General features: G+C 42.9%; 1 protein-coding gene across 3 annotated transcripts in view; it reads left to right on the top strand.

The window, feature by feature from the left end:
• The window catches only part of LRMDA (leucine rich melanocyte differentiation associated), a 1,135,663-nt gene that overhangs the window by 629,827 nt on the left and 479,054 nt on the right, over positions 1-26,782 (top strand). The window lies entirely within an intron of this gene.

Genomic DNA, 26,782 nt, shown 5'->3' with positions numbered 1-26,782 from the left:
GTTGGGATCTCACATGAAGAGTCCCTCCATAGATACATTGTTAGCCAAACTTGAAATAGGATTAGGTGTAAACTGGATCTTCCTGTTTTACCAATAAAGCAGCACTATGCATAGCCCAATGGTGAAGTTCTGTAGGGGACTGCAGGTCTCCTTCTTGAAGATATTCACTAAGTGGGGCCTCTGCAGGTTTGCAGCTGAGAAAGGAGAAAGAGGAAAGCACTGGGCATGGGTGGGCTTCTGGGGTAGGTGGGATTCTTCCAGTACTTCAGAGGGGGCCTTTCTTGTTTGCTCCCAAAGGGAAGCTGGGGAAGAGTGCTTTTCTTCCATCATAGGCAAGGGCTCCACAGCTCTCTGAGATATCGTTAGTGTGGAAGGCGATGTTTTCTGACAATGTGTCCCTAGGCTGGCATGTGCTCCCCACATGTATCTCTCCAGAGCTGATTAGAATGGTGTTCACTGACCTCTCCTTTACCAGCTGAGTCTGTAAGTGAATTTGGTGTCATCCTAATGGCAGCTCTGATGAGGCAGTGGAGATTTGGCTTGGGGTCTTGGATTCAGACACAAGGAGATTTTTTACGACATGGATGTCTGTCTCTTTGGGAGGAGTTGGGAGTCCTTCAGTGAAGCCAGAGGCTGGGAAATGGACTCAATGACCCCTGATGACCTCCTTGGAGAACCCTCTGCCTTGAGGCTCTGTGGAGCTGTGTGTGACCTCCCATGAGATTGCAGCTTGTGTGTTGAAAACGCTGGCACTGATATCCTAGAAGTCTAGTTTATCCTCAGCTATTGACTTACAGCACTCTGCACATGCATTGGAAGTGATTAAAGGGGGGAAAGAAAAAACAAAAACAAAACAGAACAATGAAACATCTTCCATCAAGTTGCTCTGCTGGCAGCAGACCTCAGGCCACTTTCTTTCCCTGAATCCATGAGATGCAACTTATTTTCCAGTATGCTGAATAAAATTGCTAGCAGTTGTGGAAATGTATGATATGGAGTGTATATTACTGGCAGATAAATGTATTGTTACCTCTTTCAGCATGTGGGAAATTAATTGAGTGATTCATTTCATAGCTATTAAAGTGTTAACAGTGCTCCCTATCGAGGCACAGGTTTGATGTATTGCACACGACTGCCTTTAGTTGTTCTAGCTTTTGTAATTTTTCCAAATGAAATAATTTATTTCTTGGCCTTCTTTTTGTTTGTTTTTGGTGAAAACAGTCCAGAGATAGCCAGCATGACCAAACCAAGCAAAAGTACAACAAATGAACTCTATAATATCCTGGGTTATTATAAATAACCTGCCCACCCTACATATCTCATCTTCTTGTATACATGTGTATACCTGTGTGCAGAGTAGATCAGTATTTCTCCTGTGCTCATTGGCTTTGATGTTGCCACACAAAATCTGAAGGGGTAATAAATGTAGTATCCTCCATATCTGGATGGGGCACTCAATGCATGGCCCCCCAACCCATTCTTCTAAGGTTCTTGGTGCACAGATCTACAAGTTTTCACTCATCCTCTAAAGTAGAAGGAAGGGGTCATTGGCTCACTTTATGGGTGAGGGAACTCAGGGCTGCAGAAGTTAACTGGGCTGCCCCAGGTCACCTGGCTAGTAATCGTGGAGCTGGAGGTTTACCTTGTGTCTGACCACTGGGTCTATACTCTTCTCTCTCTGTTTTCTCACCCCTGGAGCAGTGAGCTAAATATTTACCCTGTGGATCTCCTAAGGTCTAAATGAAGAAAACAGGTAAGAGCAGGACTGTTCTGTTGAGTAGAGGTGGGGGGAATCGAAATCCTTCCTTGCTTTTGAAAGCATCTGAGACTGGCTCCTTAAAATCCAACATTAGCTATTTCTGAGTCATTAGCAACATCAGCAGAAATGCCCTTCAGAGTTCCCAATTAGTTTCTAATCAATTCTAGAATTAGTTCATGTTTGTATGATTGACTCCAATATCCTTACTAACTGTATTAAGCTTTAAAAAGCCTGTTAAGAGTATAAATTAGTTCAACCATTGTGGAAAGCAGTATGGCAATTCCTCAGAGAGCTAAAAACAGAACTACCATTTGACCTAGCAATCCCATTACTGGATATATACTCAAAGGAATATAAATCATTCTATCATAAAGACACATACGTGTGGATATTCACAGCAGCACTATTCACAATAGCAAAGACATGGAATCAACCTAAAGGCCCATCAGTGACAGATCGGATAAAGAAAATGTGATACATATACACTATAGAATACTATGCAGCCATAAAAAAGAACAACATTATATCTTTTATGGGGACATAAAATGTCCCCAAAAGATGCTGGAGGCCATTATTCTTAGCAAACTAATGCAGGAACAGAAAAACAAATACCACATATTCTCACTTACAGGTGGGAGCTAAATGATGAGACCTCATGAACACAAAGAAGGGAACGAGAGACATGGAGGCCTATTTGAGGGTGAAGGTTGGAAGGAGGGAGAGGAGCAGAAAAAAAAAGCTATTGGGTACTAGGCTTGGTACCTGGGTATGAAATAATCTCTACAACAAACCCCCATGACACAAGTTTACCTATGTAACCAACCTGCATATTTACCCTCAAAACTAAAACAAAAGTTAAAAAGGAGACCTGTTAATTATTTGAGGAGAGAGACATAGTGCTCTTACAAAGTATGGTGATTTGGTTCTTGTTCTGTAGTCACATGATTTCCAAACCAAAGAGGACTTAGAAATCACCTAGTCTGTGCTCTCATTTCATGGATGAGGGAGCTGGGAGAGGGTGCAGTTTCCTGAGGCTCCATGGAATTGGGACCAGAATCCCTGGGGGTCTGGGCTTCCAGTTAAGTGCTCAATTTATGCCGTGATTCTTCAAGTGCTCAGGACGATTTTTCTGTGTTCTTGGTTTCATATCGAATTGGATGCCTACATTGAATGGCAGGCCAGTTAGTTCCCTTTTTTTTTTTTTTTTTTTATTATACTTTAAGTTTAGGTACCATGTGCAGTAATTGGCTGGCAGGTTTGTTACATATGTATACTATGCCATGTTGGTGTTGACGCAAACCCATCAACTCGTCAGGCACCCATCAATTCATTTCATTTATATCATTGTATAACTCCCCAATGCAATCCCTCCTATCCCCCTCCCCTCCCATGGATAGGCCCAGTGCGTGATGTTGTCTGTTATTTCAGAGATGCAGGTACTTTTTGTAGAAAGAAGAGGGCCAAATGAGTCCTGGCTGGAATTAATCCAATTGGCATAAAAAGGCTGGTTCTCACCTATTCACAGTGGTGTATAGACATATGTTTGTTCCCATGTTAGGGTGTGTAACCCGGTTTCCGTCTCTGTGTATATATTAATATGCAACGTTTCTGAGAGGTATGGTACACGAGAGTCAGCTTCTAAGTGAACGGAGCGATTTCCTTTTCCATGTGTTGGCTGCCGCGGGTGGGCTGAGGGCACATTTCAGGAAAAAACCTATTTTTCTTTGATGGAATCAGAATCTCAAAACGTGCTTCTGTCCTTTTCAGGGGCAGCCAAGGCCTGTTGTGCTTATTCAGGGCAGAATGGCTCTGATTGGTATGATCCAGTGGGGCCGTGATTGGGGGAGCTTGTTTCATTTATTCCTGACATAAAGGAATTTTGGGGGAGAATGGGAAAATGCCTCTCAATCACCAGCCTTTGCCTTGGAGGTAGGGGAACGGCAGTCTGGGGTGTCTCAGGGCTGATGCAAATGCAGGAACCATGGCAGGAGGTAATAAAGGCCTGGATGTTGGGCAGAGGTCTGATTGGGTAACCTGGCAGGCGCTGGCGGCTTGAGTGGCAGAGTCCTCGCTCCCTTTCTCCCATGATGAACACATTTCTCCTCCGTGGCCTGCCTTTTAGTTTTTTGTTGTTTCAAAGCTGCCTTCTGTCTGGCTTCTGATTGTTGTTAGGAGAAAGATGCTGTTCATTTCATTAGGAAGTGATTAGGCTGATGGGCTACAATGGATGCTTCCAGGACCTTCCTCTGTGTGTGTGTTTGTGTGTGTTGTTATTAGTTGATGGACCCACAACAGCTAGGCTTTGTTCTCCCAAATTCAAATATATATAATATATTATATATATTATATATATATATATAAACTTTATCAAATATATTGGCCATTGAATCATGCCATTGTTAATACAGAGAACACCACACTGGACACAGAGAAGGTTCAGGCCCCCAGAGAAAGAGCCTTCTAGTAACCAGAATGTTAAGCCCCTCACCGCACTGGGAAACATAGATCAAAGGGGTGCAGAGGCCTGTCCAGGAGGACGCTTGTGGTGGGCATGCCAGCCCTGCACATCAGAGAGACAGCTCAAAACTCCAACAGTCAGAATTGCTTAATTATGTCCTGACTTTGTAATTATTCATCCCTGTTCTGGCAAAGAGCACAGCTGTCATTTCTTTGACATAATTATTTAAAGCTGAGCCCTCTTGTTTACAGGCTTGTATATAAAGTTGGCTACTAACTGTTTAATCTTCAGAATCTTAAAGGAGTCTGGGGAGAGCAACTCCGGGGGCAGCTGAGAACCACAGCCAACATTAGAAAGTGTTTTGACGCTTATGTTTTGCTTGCATTAATGTCCATCCTCTTATAGGCCAGATGTGGTAATAACTATGTCTGTGAGTAGTGAGGTGTCCTTGAAAACATGTCACTTGTTTCTTTGTGTGGGCACAGTATGTTCAAACATATGTTGTTTCCCATGCAGGTGTGTATACCCACTTCAGTCTCTGTGTGTGTATACATATGCATGTTCTGGGAGGTACGCGTACACCAGAGTCAGCTTCTAAGTGGCGAGCGATTTCCTTTCCTGATTTTTCCACCTGATTTTGCCATGATGTGTAGTCTATGTATTTGTGTACTTTGTTGTAGCTTGTATATTTGTGTGTGTGCCTACATTTGGATACTTGGGAGGGTGGGGTATTGTGTATGTGTGTGTGTGCATGTGTGTGTGTGTGTGTGTGTGAGATACAGAGAAGAAAGGAGAGGGAGGGAGAGGCCCTGTGTTGAAGAAATAAACTTTGGAGTACATGCATTTCCAAAAGTCTCTCTTTTTCTTTTCCCCTAAACTGAAAATTGGAAACTATTTGGGTCTGAGAATCACCTGCTCCCACGAATACCCTACACAGTCCTGCCCTTGACACTTGGAGTTAGGTCCTCACTCCCCTGGATACCTTTAGTTTCTTCCATCTGTGTCTGTGTTTGTGGGTTTCCATGCAAAAGGCCATCTAGGATGAAGATAGGGAATGATTCACAAGGAAACTGGCTTCTTGTTGGGATAAGGAAGCTGCTCAACCCTGGGGTGCCAGCTCCATGAGTTTTGTTTTATTTTCTGTATCTGTAGTACCTAGTCAATAGCAGAGGCTCAGTCAATACTCATCAAAGGAGTGAACCATGAACAGCAGAGCATATTGGAAGATCCATCATGAAAAAGTTGTATATGTTCTAATTACTTCAGTCAACATGGTTACCTGGAAAGGCAGGAAAGAAACCATTATCTTTAGACAGTGTGTTAATGCCACTTGTACAGTGGCAGAAAAGACAGATTCTGGGCTTCATATTTGTTTTTCCAAAGGATTTTCCCGGGATTATTTATGATGGGAAAACCTACCACTACCACAGTCGCCATGCCGTGGCATTTCCACTGGGTAGTATTTCAGGGAGAGGCAAGGGTGAGATCTGAAGCTGTGTGCTCTCCATCACTCGGGGTGGTACTGGAGTCCTCCTTCTCTCTGAACCCACCTGCTCATATGACGGCTTTTAGGAAGTAAGTAGCTCTTCTTCTCATGAAACATGTTGGGGTAGTTACAATGAAATTTTCCCTGTCTTCGCTGCTATTGTATTTTTTGTCTATACCTAAAGGAGCACTACCTAGTTGCTTATTTGCTGCACTTAATTGTTTTTATGCCTAGTCTAGCACTTTACTAAGTGCTATCGTATTCTAAAGTACACTGCATATGTCTTTGATATCTTCTGTTACTCCTGTGTAGCCCAATTGCAAATGCTTAAAAGGGTATCAGAAACTACTTCTAGGTTTATTACAATTACTGTTTTTTATACTCAATATTTTCAAGAATATGTATTTTATATAAAGGCAGGACGTGCCTGTAAACAAACATTGTAAATCACAAGTACATTCAGTTCAACAGGCCATCAGCCAATATATTTTGAAAGTTCTCTATAGTGACAAACATTCAAAATTAATTTAAAATATTGGTTGTTTTTCTGGATATTTCCAACTACCTGGATGTGCTCTTGTTTTTATGATATTTTTTTCTGTTTTCATGCAGATGTTTCTTGTCTAGAGACACATTCAGATTCTATTTTCAGCTGCTTTTAGTAAATTTTGAAGAGAGGAAAATTTTAATTAACTTTTTTTTTAAGGAAGTGCTTAGATGGTGTGTTCAAAAACAACTCTGGGAGCCAAACATTTGCAGTTTGATTGTTTTTTCAACCTTATTCCTGATTTCACAGTTTGCATGTTCATTTGAGGGAGAATCACTTAAAGATTTTGTATTTCTCCATTTTTAGCATCATGGCATCCTGTGTCTCAAGTAAATGCTTTTGGAGTATTACTCTTTGGAGGCATCCTCTGTAGCCTTGCATTTGGGTAGCAACCCTCTGAAATAAAAAATAGAGCACTGCAGGAAAGCCATGTCTCTTGTGTGCTGGTGAAACCCTATGGTTGGAGAACCAAAATCCACAATAGAAAGAAGGAAGGTGGTAGCAGCCTCTTAGGGGCATTCCCAGGAGTCCTCTGGGCCTTGCCAGGTGCTGAGCACATAGTAGAGACTACTGTCCATGAAGCCCAGTGCCTGGGGGATGTTGCTGTGTCCCTGATGGGGCCTTTGGCTTGCCCAGCACCCCAACAGCCCAGTTTCACCCTCTTCCTCTTTCTAGCCTCCCACATGCTCACTGCTGTCCAAAGATGCTTGGACAGATGTATCAAGAGGATCATGGAAGTAAGTAGCACTTTTTAAGTGTTGGGGATAAGATTAATAACCGTAGGATACTTTGTCCTGCCTCTGCAACCCAACAACTGGGAGAAGTGTGGTAGATTGCATTGTTGGTCTAAAACTGTTCCTTTCTCTCTGCCCTTGCCGTGGCTCCCCATCTAAGGAAGGAATATACTTCCCCATTCCATTGACTTTGGCCTTGGCCATGTGACTCCTTGGCCAATGGGATGCGAGTGGAAGTGACAGCATGACAATTCTGGGCCAAGGCCTTACGCAGCACCATGTGTTTTCACTCACTGCTCGCACACGTCTGCCATTTGCTATGAAAACAACATGAGAGACACATTGACCAGACCTGAACCTGACCTGAGGCCTGCAAACATTCCAGCAACCAGAGACCTCTGCATGAGAAAGAAATGCTTGTAATAAGCCACTAAGATTTTGAGCAGTAGTGTGCTGCAGAAACCTGACTAATACCTAGGCAGGCCATCCCATCCACGCACCCTACCTCTACTGCATCTCTGGCCGTTGAACCAAGGTCTTAACTGGGACACAACTTGGAGTTTTGTGAGGTTAGTGGCAGTCGTTGGTGCCACAGCACCAACTACTGTAGGGTTTCTGGGTACTTAACTAATTAGGATAGCAAGGCCAGTCTTACAGGTCGACTGGCTGCCTAGTGGTACATTATTAGATGCACAGAAACTTCCCTGATATGTGAGTTAGAAGAACATGCAATAAGTAGTCACTATCTACTAGCTATTGTACCAGCTGCTTAACAATTTTATCTCTATTTTTTTCCCTAACCTTGAATCTACAAATGAGGAAACTGACGATCAGAGAAATTATATCCATTACCTAAAATTACAGAGCAAGGTGGAACCAGGTCCTTTTTTTTTCCCCAGATCTTCCTAGGCTCCAAACCTCATGTTCTTTCCCCTGTATGCCTTAACTTACTTCAGGGAAAAAAGTCAAATTCAAAGCTTGTGCTCTTCCCACTGTATCCCTTACGTTTCATTTATGATGGAAAGCAGGGGTAAAAGAGCAGGAAGATCAGGAGATAGAAGGTAGCCAGAGGCAACCTTGTAATTTCCGATTTTGACCCTGTGATGACTCCCCACAACCTATTTTGGTGAAATGCATGGGCTAGGCAAAGAACTGCAGGAGCCAGGCTGTGGAGGGATCTCTGAGTTAGGTCAGGTTTGCAATTTCCCCTGAGGGTAAGGAGGAAACTTGGCAGAGTTTGAAGTGGAAAAAAAGTCTAGGCAGGTTTGTGTTTGCATCCCTGGGCATCTGGGAGAGGGAGCCTTAGAGCTCTGTGCAGAACAGGTGCTTTGGTGATTTCGAAATCTGTGCAACAGCAGGCACTGGTCTGAGGCTGCCACAGTGTTCCCAGAACCCAGGCCAGTGCTCAGGCAGCTACAGGGGTTAGAGAGCTGTGTCTAAAGAAGCTCTGGGATGGCAGAGATGGATCCATGTAAGAGTGAGTAACTCTGATGCTGGGACAAGGAGACAGCTGATGCCTGTCAGAGACCCACTAGTGACTCCCCCTTATAGCGAGTTCACAACATTTCCAAAATGTTCTTTGACATGTTTTTACCTCAAAGCCCCTGTCCCTTATGGTATTCATTGTCTCATTTTAAGGAGTAAATTTAAGGCTTCTTAACTGGGCCATAAAAAGTTCTCATTCACATGATCACTGGCAGTGATTGAGATGAAGCCTTAGTAGCTGGTTATGTCTGTAATCTGCACATTACCAGCTTGACATTTTCTTGATCCACTATTGGAAAAGGATTTTGGTATTTTGTTTTGCAATGTAGATTCTTTTATCTTTTTTTTTTTTTTTTTTTTTGAGATGGAGTCTCGCTCTGTCACCCAGGCTGGAGTGCAGTGGCCATTCTCCCGCCTCAGCCTCCCGAGTAGCTGGGACTACAGGCGCCCACCACCACACCTGGCTAATTTTTTTTTGTATTTTTAGTAGAGATGTGGTTTCACTGTGTTAGCCAGGATGGTCTCGATCTCCTGACCTCATGATCCACCCGTCTCAGCCTCCCAAAGTGCTGGGATTACAGGCGTGAGCCACTGTGCATGGCCTATCATTATTTTTAAAAATTAAGTTTGAAAGGAAAGAGAAGAAGGAAAAGGAGAGGACAATAAAGATGCTTTCTTAAGAAACCGGGTTCTGGAGAGTAAAGCTAGGGTTCTGATTTAAAGTTATCCACATTTAAAACCAACATTGCCTGGGGTTCTATGCACAGCTACAGGGCAGGGCTGGCTGCTGTTCTTCAGCTGTGGGTGCATGGGTGAGCTTGACAAATCCTTCATGTGCTTTTCTCCATCCTCCAACACCCCTCCCAATTCTTTGCTTTGAGCTTGGTGATTCTAGCCTAGTGATAAAGAAGAATGAGTTGGAAATACAGTGGCAACTTGTCTAGGAACAGGGAAAAAAGGCCAGTGACAGATATATGAGTGAAAGGAGGATCATGATAGCCTTGGCATCCCTTCCCTTCCACTGAACCAGGGCCTTGCTGTTTTTCCTGAACTCTGCAGCTTTAATAGAGCTCTGTCTTTCTCAGAAAGTCCCTTCTTTGCCCAAGGAAACATCAGACTTTAGGATTCTAGAGACTGAACTCTCAGGCCATTATGTATCCCTGAAGTCAGGGAAACCTGCAAGATGGGGGTGGGCAGAGGCCAACCACACAGATGCCAGGCCACTAGAGAAACATCATGAAGATTGTTCTGAAGCTGCCTTCAGTGACATGTGCAAGTATTTGCAATTCCATGGCTAAGGAAGGAGGAGAAAACAAGGATGGCGTGGTCCCATTTTCTACTCTGGAGTTCTGGCTATTTCCAAACTGCCTGCTACTATAGGTAATACCAGACAAGAAGAGCAAATTGTAAGAAGAAAATATAAAAGAAAACTCATGTAAACTCAGTGATGAAAGGAATGTTTCTGATACTTAACATTTACCTGATCTTTTTGTTGTTCCCAAAAGCAAAGTTGTGGACAGGATAAAGGAGTAAGGTAACCTTAGGGCAGCAGTCCCCAACCTTTTTGGCACCAGGATTAGTTTTGTGGAAGACAATTATTTCACAGACTTGGGGTGGAGAGGGGAATGATTTCTGGATGAAACTGCTCCACCTCAGATCATCAGGCATTAGATTCTCATAAGGAGCCTACAACCTAGATTCCTCGTATGCACAGTTCACAATAGGGTTGGAGCTCCTATGAGAATCTAATGCCACCACTCATCTGACAGGAGGCAGAGCCCAGGCAGTAAAGCTCACTCACTGGCCGCTCACCCTCCTGCTGTGTGGCCTGATTCCTTACAGATCACAGACTAGTACATGTCTGTAGCCTGGGGATTGGGGTTGGAGACCCCTGCCTTAGGGTGTCCAACCTGAACAGAGTTAAAAGGCTTTACAAAGTTTGGAAGAAAAATGTGATGTTTGTCTGAGTGTGGCTGATACATACTTTTCAGGGTACCCTTTGGAGGAGTGTTAAACAGGTATGCCCAGGCAAGTACCAGCATGCAGTAGCATGCAAGTAATGGCATTCCCTTCCGCCACCCTGCAGACTCAGTGAGGGACCAGATGCTCACAAGAGAGGGACTTCTCATTTCAAAAGAAATTATCTCTGCCCTTTACCCCAAATGGTCCTTTGAGAAGCAGAGAGAGCATCATTCTTTCCTGTTTCCCCAAAGAGCCTGTTTCTCCTCACCAACACTGCCAGAACATCTGAGTTCCCAGACAGCTGTTGGATCTGGCTTGAGAGTTTGTTACAACCCTCTGGGAGGTGTGTTTTTGCCTAGAAGTTGTTTTGCCCACCTGTGGTCATCATAGCTTCCTTCTGCAGCCCGTGTACACACCAGATTCCAAAGGCATCTTTTTTGTCACTCTGACCAGCAGAAGTCGCATTTCACAAGCATGATAGGGAAGGCCTGCCCTTGGGGTTGCCGAAGGCTGGTGCTACAATTAGCCCTTCCATTTGCTTTTCTGCTCCTTACAGTAGAGTGGCTTAGATGAACAGACAGGGCACCATCAATAATGCACAGATGCTCTGTAATTGGGACTTCCTTTGATGTTAATTTAGCTAAGTTCAATGCCATTGTCAGTGATAGCAATTACGTGCAGCCTTTTCACCAAGGACATGTTAGGATAATTTTATTTTTCATGTGCATTTTAAAATGTGGCAGTAAATTTTGAGCTACATTACCTGAATTAGAACTCATTATTTCTTTTCAACAGTGAACTAATACTCTCTGTCTAGGCTCCAAAGCTGTGTTTTTTTTTTTTTTTTTTTTTTTTTCTTTTTTGAAGTGGGGGATTTTTAGTGGGGTTTCTACTTTATGAAGCTTTTACCTCTTGAGTGAAATTTAGAAGTGAGTCATCTCTTCTTTTTTTGTTGTTGAGCATTTTGAATTGTCACAGAGGCTATCTGGCTCGGTGACCTGTCCCATATTTTATTGGACCCATTTTTATTCACTCCTCTCCTACTCCCCAGCCTTTACTTTGTTCTCAACAGAATTTAAGGAGTTGCCTCCAGCTGTTTTTGTGGGAATGTTTAAAATCTGAATTTATTGTAGCTGTTGAGTTCCATGGAAAACCTGCGATTCTTAATTTGTTCATGAGCTGTTGTTGGATTTGCTGCTCCATTTGGGGACTGGGCCCACTCCAAGTTTCAGGGTAATGTTTAGGTTTAGATTAAAGGCTGGACTTCTACCTTCTGTTTTTAGTTTCCCTATTAAAACAGGGANTTTTTTTTTTCTTTTTTGAAGTGGGGGATTTTTAGTGGGGTTTCTACTTTATGAAGCTTTTACCTCTTGAGTGAAATTTAGAAGTGAGTCATCTCTTCTTTTTTTGTTGTTGAGCATTTTGAATTGTCACAGAGGCTATCTGGCTCGGTGACCTGTCCCATATTTTATTGGACCCATTTTATTCACTCCTCTCCTACTCCCCAGCCTTTACTTTGTTCTCAACAGAATTTAAGGAGTTGCCTCCAGCTGTTTTGTGGGAATGTTTAAAATCTGAATTTATTGTAGCTGTTGAGTTCCATGGAAAACCTGCGATTCTTAATTTGTTCATGAGCTGTTGTTGGATTTGCTGCTCCATTTGGGGACTGGGCCCACTCCAAGTTTCAGGGTAATGTTTAGGTTTAGATTAAAGGCTGGACTTCTACCTTCTGTTTTTAGTTTCCCTATTAAAACAGGGAAGGTAATGCCTTTCAAGTCTGTTGGGGGATTAAATGAGATAATCTGTGGCAGGAGCTAATGCAGGCTCTGGTCTAAAGCATCAGGAGCAGCTAGTGTTCTTAGTCATGTAATTTCAACTTACAAGGACTTTTTGTGGCATTGCTGTGTCAGCAAGTTGTGTGGGTGAATGTGAGGAAGGTAATTTTGGCTTGAGATTGGCGAGGGGCGGGGAGCTTTAGTCATCTTGGGATACCATAACAAAATGCCATCGACTAGATGGCTTAAACAACAGAAATTCATTTTCTTGCAGTGCTGGAGTCTAGAGGTTCATGGTCAGGGTGCCAGCATGGTTGGGTTCAGGTGTGGACTGTCTTCCTGGTTTGTAGATGGCCACCTTCTCACTGCACCTTCCACTCATGGTGGAGAAAGTAAAGAAAGAGAAGGACATCTCTCTCTCTTTTGATGAAACCACAGTTCTATTGGATTAGGGTCTCATTCAACCTTAATTACCACCTAAAGATTTTGTCTCCAGGTACAATCCCATTGCTGGTTAGAGCTTGGACATGTGAATTTGGGGGTACACATCCAACCCATAGCAGAGGGCATTGCCCCTCTATTTCTGGTGGCTTAACTGAGTTTTCTGGAATTTATTCTTCAATGAAATACTTCTACTGCTCTTATGAGACATCTACTTCCTAGTGAGAGTAAAACACCTAAAAGAAAAGAATGTGAGAGGGGAAAGAAGGCCTCATGTTCATCCTGGGGAGGTCCAGGCTCCTGAGCTTGGGCATTTCCTCAGCCACCGCACGAGACCCTTTTGTTCTTGTGGGAATGGTAGAGGGAAGCAGTAGGGCAGGTGGAGGCACGGGAGGAGTAAGCATGGTGCGGGGGACAGGAGGCTCCTTGCCACTGCTGGAGCCAGGAGCATGAAGGTGCAGCTGCCCTCTGGACAGCTGTGGAGCAGAGAGGTCTCCACACAGGACCAATGCGGGAAAGGATGCCTGGTGCAGAAGTGAGCCCTTAAGCTCTTTCATTTGAGTGACCTCGCACTCAACTCTCTTAATCCTCCTCTAATTCCCTTGGTGAATCTGGAAATCAAGGCTGATGTTTAGATCCTAGAATTTGTCACTGGAATCAGGACGCTGCCCCCTGAGCGAAATGAAAAAAAATGGAGAGTGAAATTTGGGAGCTTGTTACACATGTCCAAAGAATATTATCCCATCATCAGAAGGGTTTTGAAACCCAAGGTTGAGATACTGGCTCTTTAGACAATTAGAAAACAGCCAAGTACTGTATTATGAAACCAAAAAAATAATCTGTTCAGTTTAATGCTAAAAAAAAAAAAAAAAAAAAAGAAAGAGAGGTTCTAATTTCTGTACTCATTCTAATTTTTAGTCATGAGATATTTGGGAGAAGATTAGATTACAAATTATTTTTTTTCTTCTTTGTGTTCAGAAAAGCCTCAATATCGACTTGCAGCCTCTACACTTTTAGACCCCAGAGGCCTAAGCTGAAAATATGAATTGTGTTTGCTTAGGTAAAAATGAATAGGGTGAGTAAACAGAATAAAGAATGAAAAGCTTTTCCTTCTTTGCTTTCCCTCCCCTCTTCCTTTGCACATTATATGACTAAATGTGCAACTTTGTTCACATAACTGCTACAAACAGTTCACTGTGTAGGCCAAACGTTCTCTAATGCAGTAAAATTAAGAAATAATATGCTTTGAAAGTGATTTATGAGTGTGGTTAAACTGCCAGATTTACAAAGAAATAGTTCAGATCTTGGGAAGCCTCAGGAGTCACGTCAAAAATGAATTTGACCATGATTTAAACTGCTACTTTTCTTACATGACATTTAATATGTGTACTTTGGAGGCCCATATGTCTTTAATAAAATAGCATTAAGTTTTAAATATGATATGAATGCAGCCAGTTTCTAAATTCATAACCTTTTCCACAACTCCAAATGCTAACCAATAAGGGAGTCATACATGCAATAAAACATAAACCTTAGAAAATAGCTTTTTATTAAAATTGTTAGACAGTTGGCAGCTGGGTTGCAATGTAATAAATACTTACAGCATTGTGGGTTTATCAGACGTTGTTTACCCTGCAAGCAACTGGGACCAGACAACTAATTATAGCCCCTGCACAAGAGCAGTTCAAGCTGAGTCCCCCTGAGTGTGTCGAAGAGGCAGGATAGTTTGTGTTGAGGGCCCTGGACAGGGAGTCCAGAGATTTGCGCTCTAATCCCTCTCCACCACTTAAAGGGGTGTGACCTTCTCCAGTCTGAGTCACAGAGATAATAATGCCTGGCTGGCAGTTCTGCAGTGATGATAGATAAGAAACATCTGACACCAGTGCTTGGCACATAGTAGGTGCTCAGTAAAGAGAAACAATTCTNNTTAAAAACAGCCTTTAATAAAAAAAGTATTTTAGGCTAGTCCTTCACATCCTTCTAGCGGTGATGTTTTATGATGACTCTAGATTGGCCCCAAGAAAAGTTTGAGCACTTAGCCAGAGATCAGTGTAAACATCATGAAAAATGAATATGGAGCTCCTTGTCTCTCTCACCTCTTGAAGGCACAAGCATGGGAGAATGACAGAAGGACATATTTGGTTCAGGGGGAATGGGAGTGTCCTGGTGGCCACTGCCACTTTGCTGTCCCCAGAGATGAAAGGGAGGTGTACAACACTGTCCCTTCTTGCCTTTGGGTTTCCCATTCATAGTGAAGGTGGCTTATCTTTGTGAGCTGCTCTTTATCACAGCCTAAGGTCTTTGAGTACTTCTGCTGCTGCCGTGTGTGAATGCATCCGCAGACCTTTACGTGGAGTAGTCTTGAAGTAGGCCTTCCAGTCTCCATGTTTCCAGATGCATAGGAACAGCTGGCGTTTCCAGCATCGCAGGTGAAACAGCCAGTCTGGCAGTGGTCTGATTGTGTTTTTCCATGGAACCAAATCTTACCACCCTCCACAAAGCTCCTTGGCAGGGAATTCCTGAATTCCCTAAAAGGGAAGGTTGTACATTATATCTGAGCCTAGATTTTGAATCTCAGGGCATAGACATATGTGTGGTAATCAAAGATGAAAAGACCAAGGAACTGCTTCATTTTGTTTTGGTTTGGTTTTATATTTTTTAACAATGTTATGGTTTCATTAAGAGAAATTAACAAAGAAAATCATTCAACTCTATTCCCTATATGTGACTCTATGACACATATAGGGAATATGTATGTTCCCTTCCGAAACGTATCCTTTTCTAAATGTGTTTAGAAATCCTTTTTTAAATATGTTCTTGATATGTTTAATGTTTTACTTTTTACTTAAAATTTTTATTACTTATTTTGTATTCCTCAAAATATTCTTTCTATGGACTGTATAATTCTCCATCAAGTTGATTTAAGTACTATCAGTTACCAAACCATTTTCCCACCGTTCCTGGATTTTAACCTTATGTATAAAATACTGCTAGTTGTGTGTGTGTGTGTGTGTGTGTGTGTGTGTGTGTGTGTCTGTGTGTTTCCTTTAAATTACCCCCTTAGGATAAATTTTCGTGACTGGGCTTATTGGGTCACAAGGTCTGGGCACACAAGCAGTTTTAGGCTCTGCTTAAGGATTCCAGGGTGCCATTTTTCAAGTTGGCAGCCTATCCTGGCTGAGTTGTTGCACCTACCCAGGCTAGAGGGAATGTAGCTCAAAAGGAACACTTAACATTTCCAAGACCTTCTTTGGAAATGAGTTTCCTAGAGTCTCATTGGTGGGTATGGTTCTAGAAGCAAGGCTTAGATTCTGTACAAAGCATGTATTGACCTGCTAAGTTGTAGTCCTAGGGAATTACAGGTTCCCTAGAGCATCCCGAAAATTATTAGCGGCACGCCGTCCTGATCAGTGTGAATGTGCCTTTAGACTGTTAGCCAAATCTTTGCATAATACTGATCATTCTACCTATAAAAGCACAAATATGTGATTGTTCTCAACAGCCAATTTAATGCAGCTTTGGGGAGGAAAAAAAGAGAAAAGAAGATTACAAGCTGGCTGATCTTGCTTTTATTTCTCTTAAATCTATCCACACTTCTCAGGGGTTATACTTGTTTAAAGATTGTATGCAACTGTGCAGTCTGTGTGATTTGGAAAGCAAATCAAACTAAATATGAAGTTTTCAGCATGTGCTGTTTTTAAAGGATTTCATGCATTTATTCCAAATATACTTTTCTTCCCAAGTAGCACTAAACCTATAATCTTTTTATTGTTACATTTGTTTTTTGGGGGGGTGGGAGGCCAAGAGGGTGACTTAGCTTTGGAGTGGAAGGTTCCTATTAACATCTACCTCCTTCTTATGCAGCATTATTCACAGCAGAGCTATTAAGGCTAATTATTTTAGGTTTCTATCAAAGGGGATATTCAAGCTGACAAAAAAAAAATGCATTTATTGGGAAGAAAATAAGAAGACTTATTTTAAATAAGAAAGGGACCATTATCATCTACAGCTTCCATCCCCCTCCCAGTTATTACCCTATATAAGGAGGAGGAACCAGAGACCCATGGGAGACTGTAAGTCAGAGGCGGTTCTGGGGGACTATGCTCACTAAAATGCCTGGAACCCCAAGAAAGGAAGTAGATTTTCCTGTCATGTCTGCAGCCCACTTGAATTGTTCACTGACTTTGGAGCTGGTGTCAGCCTGTCATTTTTTTTCCTCCTAGGTGAAATTCATTGACCCTTGATGTGTTATGGAAAGAATATTGGTTGAGGAGCTACATGTATTAGTCAGGGGAAACTAACTGCTGTAACAAACAGTCCCAGATCTGGTGGTTTAGTCAGTCTCCATTCACTGATAACTCCTTGATAGGGAGGGAGGAGTATCCAGGGACCTAAGCCTCTTCCATGCAGTGGTCTGCATTTTTCTTGGGCCTTGAGTCCTTCCTGGGTTCAGCCCATGGATGGAGCAAGCATGAGAACATGGAGGATTGAGCAGGAAGATTCACAGTCTGGATTTTTGGGTGGCACACATCACTTCTGCCCATTGGCCAAAACGCAGGCATGTGAACCAACATTCATAACTGCAAAAGAGCCTGGGAAATGCGGACATTGTGCACTGACCTGTGTCCCCCCCAAACTCGTATGTTGATGCCCTCACCTCAGATTGTGACTGCATTTGGAAGTAGCTGGCCTTTAAAGAGGTAATTGAGTTAAAACGAGACTGTTAAGGTGGGCCTTAATTCATCTGGCTGTTGCCCTTATGAGAAGAGGAGATTAGGATATGCAAAGAGACATCAGGGGTGCCCATGCACAGAGAGATGACCATGTAAAGAGGCAGCAAGAGAGTTGCCCTGTACAAGTCAAGGAGAGAGGTCTCAGGAGAAACCAGCCCTGCAGGCACCTTGACCTTGGACTTCAAGCCTCCAGAACTATAAGAAAAGAAAGGTCTATTATTTAAGCCACCTGATCAATGATATTTTGTATTTCAGCCCTGGAAAACTAATACAGCAGCTCAAATGAGTGCTCCAAAACACAAGTCAGTGTATTTAGTGAACACTGAGTCAGCATCTACCATACTGAGCATTTGTGTTTTAGCCCCACTGCAACAGTCGGCTACTGTGAATCCTTGGGCAAGTCTAGTTCGTCTTCTAGGACTCAGATTGCTCATCTGTAAAATGGGTACAGTGGTGCAGATGAACTCTGAGGGTCTCCCTATGGTTTTGTGACCTGGATGGTGCACAGTCCCTCAGCTGGCATCTTGGTCAGGTAGGGATCCAGTATCTGGCCTACTGTCATGGTACCCTGAAGGACCCAGATTTTAGGGTTCAACCTGGATTCAAATCCCCACTGTCCCATTGGCTATGGGATTTTGAGTAAATGAGTACCTGCCTTAGTTACCTCATCTTTAAAATGAGGTTAATAAAAATAGCTACCTGAAAGTGTTGCTGGATTAAGGGATTAAAGGAAATAATGAATATACTATAAAGCACTTATTCCAGGGCTTCGTGCCCAATAAAAACTTAACTTTGGGCCAGGTATGGTGGCTCACGCCTGTAATGCCAGCACTTTGGGAGGCCGAGGCAGGCGGATCACAAGGTCAGGATATCGAGACCATCCTGGCTAACACCATGAAACCCCGTCTCTACTAAAAATACAAAAAATTAGCCGGGCATGGTGGTGGGCGCCTGTAGTCCCAGCTACTTGGGAGGCTGAGGCAGGAGAATGGCATGAACCCGGGAGGCGGAGCTTGCAGTGAGCCAAGATCACGCCACTGCACTCCAACTTGGGCGACAGAGCAAAATTCTGTCTCAAAAAAAAAGACTTAACAATTTTGTTTCTCCTCCTCTCTCTCTTTCTCTTTCTTCCTTTTTGCCTCTTTATTTTTTTGCATATTTTGTAGTTATTTTTATGTAAGCGTCCTGAATGTGAAGATAGAGAGTGGGAAGCATTGTCACTCACATGATCTCATTTTATCCTCATGAGAGGATAAGACAGATGAGGTGGTGCCTTTTTTACAAATAAGGAGCACTAAGACGGAGGAGTTGTGGGATTCACTGACAGTTCCAGAGAAAAGTGAAAGTGAGATTCAAACCTGGGCCTCCTCTTGGCCCAGTGCTGTGTTGTTACATGATATCTAACCTGGCCATTCTGGGGATTTCACGGCTCAGGAGGAGATGACATGATTCGGGAAAGGAGAGCCAGAGTCATCAACCAACACCAGGTCCCTGTCCATAAAGTTCCCTCAGGAAGCACAAAATGGAAATGGCAGCTCTTTCAAGGGCCAGGCAGACAACAAACAAATATGTTGCATTTACAGCCAGGAATAGAAAGAAAATTGTTAGCCTCCAAAGGTTCCTCAATCCCCCTGATGAAGATGATGTTGACGTGACCTAGTTTGGGACTAGGGTTTACTTTTCTTTGTGCTCCATGTTACCTGGACTTCTCCACACTTCTGGGAGTCAGGGACATGGCCTTGAAATACTGTTTGTCTTATATGTCTAGCTTGCCACAGCTCTCATCTTCAAAACACCAGTTCTTGGTTTTAGATACATGGCAGAAGATGCCTCAGGGCCAGGAGTTCCCACCCCAAATCATAGGCTGAGGATGCAGGACCAGGACCAGGGAGGAAGGGAGGAAGATGACATATTCATATCCTGGTTCTGTTGACCCTGCTTGAGCCTCAGAGCCAGGCACCATCCTCCTACTTAGAGGTGATGGCAACCAGACTCTCTTTTAAGAGAAAAAGTATATTTTGCTTCACTTTTATTCAAAACAAGCTTTCTAGAGGGCTGAAATTTTGAGATGCACTAGAGACAGCTGGAGATCTTCAAGCTATAGGAAAATGGCAACGAATTCAGCCTTTCTGCTATCTCTCTCCTGTAGGGCAGGTTATCTGTCTTTGTCATGGCTAATGGCAATTTATGCTATCCATGACCACTGGGAAGGAAAAATATTCATATTTTTAAAGTGAACTGAGACAGATCACTTCTCTATCAGGGACATGATCATGCTAGAAGGAAGGAAGTAGAGTTTCCGGGGTCATAGTTTCTCAGTGTTTTCTGGGAGGTCACCATTTATTTATGATCTCATCATTTGAGTTTCAAAATTAGGATGAATTCTACTGGAGCCTTAAAAAGTAATTTGAAGTGATGAGGGCAGAAGAATCTGCTCAAGATCCTGTGCTTTTCAGGAAATAGGGTACCTTTTAACTTTGCCAAGCAGCAACGACATTGTCACCCAGAGGTTTAGATGGAAAGTGACACAGATGAAGCTTCAAGACTGAGGCATTTTCAGGCCATCTATGAAAATGAACTATCCCAAGCCCATGATTAGTATTTTCAAGCTATGAAAGAATATGGTTTAGCTCATTTCTCAGGCCATACCCTCTGGTATACTTGGCCTGGATATATTCAACTTGTATTCTCATTCCTACCCCTAACTGCAATGTTAACTCTTTTTTTTTTTTTGGAGATAGAGTCTCGCTCTGTCGCCCAGGCTGGAGTACAGTGGCACGATCTCGGCTCACTGCAAGCTCTGCCTCCCAGGTTCATGCCGTTCTCCTGCCTCAGCCTTCCAAGTAGCTGGGACTACAGGTGCCCGCCACCAGGCTGGCTAACTTTTTGTATTTTTAGTAGAGACGGGGTTTCACTGTGTTAGGATGGTCTCGATCTCCTGACCTCATGATCTGCCCATCTCGGCCTCCCAAAGTGCTGGGATTACAGGCATGAGCCACCGCGCCCAGCCAATATTAACTCTTGAACAATTGTTCACACAGGTGACCTTCCCCTATTTAAGCACAGACATTCCATAATGGAAGGGGAGCACCAGAAATTCCCAACTTTTGAGAAAATTATTGGGCCTGTTATTATTGGAAGGAGGAAAACCAAGATGAGGTGATTTAGGATATTTATCAAGAAGATGAGGGAATTAATATACGGAGGCATCTCCCTTTCTTTGCATTCCACCAAACAGCTTAAAAGGAATTTCAGGGCCGGGTGCGGTGGCTCATGCCTATAATCCCAGCACTTTGGGAGGCTGAGACAGGCAGATCACAAGGTCAGGAGATTGAGACCATCCTGGCTAACACGGTGAAACCCTGTCTCTACTAAAAATACAAAAAAATTAGCCGGTGTGGTGGTGGGCACCTGTAGTCCCAGCTACTCGGGAGGCTGAGGCAGAAGAATGCTATGAACCCAAGAGGCAGAGCTTACAGTGAGCTGAGATAGCGCCATGCACTCCAGCCTGGGCGACAGAGTGAGATTCCATCTCAAAGAAAAAAAAAAAAACGGGATTTCAGGTGATTCTTTTTGGAAGGTCTTCCTTCTCACCCATTGGCTAGTTTCTACCCATTTAACACCAAGCCTCAGTTTTTCCATTCTTCTTCCCACTCATTCATTCACCTTATATTTACTTTGTATATCAGGGTCCTTGGAAGGATTTGGGTAGAAAAGAAACTAAAACAGCCTTAGCCTTCACAGGGAGCACTTTCTAGGGAAGATGGACTCAAGTCTTTCCTCTGTCTCACTACGCTGACCTCTTCTACAGTTGCTTGGGTGCCTACAAATTTTTTCTCCTTTGTATGCCTGATGAAGTCTACAGATGTTATAGACTGAATATTTTAAATAATTTGACCTTTGTGCCTTATAGTACTCTTATTCCCTTTTTATCATCACATTCTATTAGAATTGAATGAACAGAATTCTTCAAAGGGTTTTTTAGATTGCCGTTTGATCTGACTGTGGAGGGAAGAATGATAGAGAGTTGGGTGTGCAGTTTTGCACACTTCTGGGTGGATGGGCAGGATGCATGTCATCTGCCTCCCTCCAGGCTGACCACATGGGCTCCTTAGAGAAAACACAGCCCAGCCAGGAGGAGTGGAGAGTGGGTCTCTTCAGATGTATGGAAGTCCTTATGTGAAAAGCCCTATGTGGCTTTCAACAATAAAGTCCCATTGAGTTGGAGGCAGTTTAGAAAAAGGGTTGGAGGCCCAAATTAGTTGGACACCAGAAGACCAAAATCCCATTAGAAAAAGAAAGTCCTTACATCAAAATATTTAAACCAAAGGGAAAGGCCCGAGAAGTATGGAAAGCAAACAAGAAAATAAGCAAAAGTAATGAAATTATTTCCTCCCAGGGCATCAGAGGCTAGACCATGGCTCTAGTCTAGAATCATCTGGTAATGATAGAGATGGATTTTTTGTTCTTAAAAAGAATGCTCTGGGTAAGTCATTTCGTGTCAGCTTTTATAACAGTTAGGAGTAAGGGAAGAGACCTGCCTTCTTCTTGTCAGTCTCTTTAGGTGGGTTGGTCCTTACCTGCCAGGAATTTTGTAAACTTCGTAGCACAGAGCCTTCTGTCTGGGGCATCTGTGGTAATTTTCTGCCAGCTCTGAATTTTGTTTTGTGATTTCTGGCCTAATTTCCCACTGTTCTTCAGTGTATTTTTCAGTTTAACTAGATCAGTGTATGTCTCAAGTTCTTTTTCCTCCTCCTCCTCCCTTCACTTCAAAATAGATGTGCCTTCATTATTGTTCACACAATCTCTTCACTCACTCATCCACCTTCTAGGGAATATACATCCTACCTTCTTTCTCTCATCAATCCTTCAATGCCCAACACATATTCTGTACTCTATGAAGCCCCCTCTCAGAATTCCCAGACCCCAGAGCTTTCCTTTAACTACATCTTTAAATCATATTATATTTTCCAATATTTGAATGTATCCATCTTGCTTTCCCAAGTGGGAGGGCAAGGAATGTATCTCATCTACCTTCCGTTATACCCCATGGGGCCAAACTTAGGGATGGTCCTACACTATCCCTTAGTATTTAGCATCTTCTACTACATTGAGCTATACTGAGACAGTCACCTTCTTCCCCATGGCCAAATACCAGGGAAGACCCAATGCACCAGCACTCAATTCTCTCACCAAGTGTTATTCTGAAAATATCTGTATGAGACAGTGGCCAGCCTTGGACCAGAGGGAAATTCTGCAATTCTGCAATTTATTTGGATGCTTGCTAGAGGTCACACCACAAGGCCACTGTCCACATATCAGCTTTCTCTCAGGAGCTGATTCATGTTTTTTATATAAATCATACTGAGTTGCCCATTATAAACACCTTGTAACATTCAAAAGGCTTTATGGCTGTTATTAGCTACTGCAGTTGTGATTTACTAGCTAATTCAGGCTGATGTGTGGATGAGTGTGCCCAGGGCACCATTTGTCCCATCTACATAAGTCAGAGAGTAGAATAGGCTGTGTACTCAAAAGCAACTGTCTCTTCAACAGCCTGTGGCATGTCAGGGCTTGCTTATATTTTGAGTTAGCAAGTCAGCAATCTCTCCTCTCAGGGTGGGCTGTGTCTTCACTCCATGACACCTCCATCCAAGAGCCCTTGGTGGGAAGCACGGCTGTAACAGCCAGTTTGTGTTCAGCGCTTTCACTAAAGACTTCCTTATTGCAGGCAGAGAAGAAAATAAAGTTGTGAGAGAAATATCTGGAATGGCCCTTGTGACACCTTTATGTTTCCCAGTGCATTCAGCATCAGATTTTGTATTAGCTTCTAGTTAGTAGTAGTCACACTTATCACTTGTTCTTTTTTCCAATAAAAGTATCTGGCAGGAGGCAGTGACTCATGCCTGTAATCCCAGCACTTTGGGAGGCCAAGGTGGGAGGATTATTTGAGCCCAGGAGTTCAAGAAAAGCCTGGGCAACATGGCAAAATCCCATCTACGAAAAATACAAAAATTAGCCAGGCATAGTGGTGCACACCCGTAGTCCCAGCTGCTCAGGAGGCTGAGCCTGGGGAGGTGGAGGCTACAGTGAGCTGTGATCACACCACTGCACTCCAACCTGGGTGACAGAGTGAGGCTCCATCTCAAAAATAAATAAAAGTATCACTATTGGATTTCCTATGGTGTGTACATTTTATATAAAATCAGATATAGCCACAGATTGTGTTTAGGATGATATATGTTTTATGTAACATTTTTTTTTTTTTTTTTTTAATGTTTTAGGTTTTTGCTTTCTTTTAATCCTACTAATTGCCTAAGATGAGATGAAAGAAAATCCATCTATACAAGTAGTATTCTGCTCTTCTGGATCTGAAAACAGGGACTAAACTGAGTAAAACTTATAAAGTAGTTTGTAGTTTATTTGACAGGGAGAAAAATTACAGAAACGCACATGTATATAAAATGTATGTGTGTACATACATACATGCTTACCAGATGAACACATTATATGTTTATGTATTTACTGTATAGCTATATATGCATGTTACATAATACATATATTAAACACTATCCCTTACTTTGTTATATAGATTTCTGCTTTGATTGGCTTACATTTAATAGACAATATCTCTTCTTATTTTAAGATTTCAGTGCTGTAGAACCAAGTAGCTTGGGTATGAGGTAACTCTTTGCAATTCCAAATCCTCATCCTTCAGCCTCTAACTACAGGTGGCTCTCAAACAAAACAGGTTTGGACTGCACAGATTCACCTACCTGAGGATTTTTTTTCAACCAAATGAAGATCAAAAATCGAAATTCTCAAGGTGCTAAACCCATGTATATGGAAGACCAGCTTTTCATATGTGCAGATTCCATAGGGCCAGCTATGGGACTTGACTATGCGTGGATCTGTGTATACGCAGGGGGCCCTCAAGCCAATTCCCTTTGTCTATCAAGGGATGACTGTACTAAGTTTACCTAGAAAATATGATATTTGAGTTGTACCCTTGCCTCAGCCTGGGTTTCCCTGCCTGTCACTTTGGGGTGAGCTGTCCAACATGGCAAGGTTTGTCTTCTGAATGGTTGCGTCATCCACGAAATCAAGAAACAGATTTATTTGTATCTGTTGTAGTTAGTGCTTTTGCCTGTGGGTTTCTGGTGAGAGGAGCCAGAACTAGGCAGCCTTTGTACCTGTGACTCAAAGGAAATATGTCTAGCATTTTCCATTAGATGTTTATTGCTCACCAAGAGTTGGCTTAGAAACCTGTATTGAGTGGTTACAAGCAACAAAGCTGAATGAGATCAGACTTCAGAGAAATCAGAGAAATGTAAATTAATGTAAGAATAAATGATCACCTTGTACCCATTAGGCTGCGATAATTGAAAAACCAGGTAATGGCAAATGTTAGTGGATGTGGGGTTATAGGAACCCTCATGCCCTACTGGTAGAATTACAGTAATTCTGGAGTATAAGCTGACTTCATTGAGCTGAATTAATATACTCATACCCTGTGCCCAGCAAGTCTACTCTAAGATAAATATTCCAATGAAATTCTTGCATAGGTCCATAAGGAGGTTCATAGGAGGATTTTCTTTAATGTATTATTTGTAGTGGTAGAAAGTTGAAGCCAGCTTTGAGTTGAAGGAAATTCCGGGAGATTGGAAGGTAAAATGTGGTAGATGCCTTGGAGTACTGAGCAACAGTTAGAAGCAGGGATTCAGTGGATGCATGGCAACATGACCTAGATTGCATTGACTATATTTGCTTGTTTCCTGTGCTTTTGATAAACTGACATCTGGGGCTGGGCTAACCAGGGAAAGACTGTCCCTCCCAGGGCTGGCCAACTCTTAGAGATTGCAAATGACTCACTTAGAAGTGTGCCTTTCATATGCAAAGGAACAAATCCAGAGCCCCTACTGTGAACCACCTCTTCTCTCTGGCTCTTACACTCTAGGAGGCAGTATTCCTCTGCCCTAATCATCCCAGGACCAGTCAAGACAGCCAATCCTACTTCTGCTAACCTTGCCTGGCCCATCTCTTCCCAGAACCACCACAATCAAGACTTTGCTCCCTCCTTCTGCCTTGTCACCTACCCAGATGCTTCCCTGTGCAGCCCCGTGTAACATGGCATGCCCACTCCTCTTGGGAACTAGAGTAAGCTATGTTTTCAATGGCAGTCATCTTCTGATCTGTTGGCCTCACCATACCTAAATAGTTTTAGAACATAGGCATAAAATAAAATCACTTCATGGCTGGGTGTGGTGGCTCACACCTCTAATTCCAGCACTTCGGGAGGCCAAGGTGGGTGGATCACCTGAAGTCAGGAGTTCGAGACCAGCCTGGCCAACATGGTGAAACCCAGTCTCTACTAAAAAAACAAAAAAAAAAATAGCCAGATGTGGTGGCACAAGCCTGTAATTCCAGCTACTCAGGAGATTGAGGTAGGAGAATCACTTGAATCTGACAGGCAAAGGTTGCAGTGAGCTGAGATCATGCCATTGCACTCCAGCCTGGGCGACAAAGCTAGACTGCATCTCAAAAGAAAAAAAAAAAGGCTCCAGTGTGTCTTGTGGGGAAGAAGTTGGTTCAACCTTGTTTAACCGTGTGTTTCCCAAGCTCATTTGACCAGGAACCCTTCCTGGTAGCACCTACTTACTTGAATATGGAACTTGGTGGTGAACCTCTCAGGGTACTTGAGCCTTTCTTTCTAGGAGAGGGCTTCGGGCTCCTGAGCAACATCCATGAACTGAGGAAGACTGTGTAGACAAGTGGCTAGGGAAAGGGACAACTTGATGGAGGAGAAGCCATTAACTGAGATACCACCTCTTCCTTAGTATCCAAGGGACTTGGCTCAGCAGGAATATTATGTTTTTTCTTTTCTTTCTTTTCTTTTCTTTTTTTTTTTTTTTAGACGGAGTCTTGCTCTGTCACCCAGGCTGGAGTGCAGTGGTGTGATCTTGGCTTACCACAACCTCTGCCTCCCAGGTTCAAGCAATTCTACTGCCTCAGTCTCCCAAGTAGCTGGGGTTACAAGTATGTGCCACTGTGCCCAGCTAATTTTTGTATTTTTGTTTAGTAGAAATGGGGTTTCGCCATGTTGGCCATGGTTGGTCTTGAACTCCTGACCTCAGGTGATCTGCCCACCTTGGCCTCCCAAAGTGCTGGGAATACAGGCATGAGCCACTGTGCCCAGCCATACTATGTTTTTTTAAAACCAGAAAGATACTCAGTTCAAGTCACAGTTTTCAATCATTATGACCTTTGGCAAGTCCTTTGAATTCTTTTGGTTCAGTTTTCTCGTTGGCAAATGCAGCTTTGAAACTTAATTTCATAGGTTTATGTTGAAGGTTAAAAATGATATATGTAAAGTATCTGGCACTTAGTAGTAGGTTAGTAAAA

The sequence above is a fragment of the Rhinopithecus bieti genome, unplaced genomic scaffold, assembly GCF_001698545.2.
Source record: "Rhinopithecus bieti isolate Rb0 unplaced genomic scaffold, ASM169854v2 scaffold_6022, whole genome shotgun sequence".
NCBI classification, from domain to species: domain Eukaryota; kingdom Metazoa; phylum Chordata; class Mammalia; order Primates; family Cercopithecidae; genus Rhinopithecus; species Rhinopithecus bieti.
Note: the sequence above shows the minus strand (reverse complement) of the source record. Positions and strands in the feature narration are given on the sequence as shown.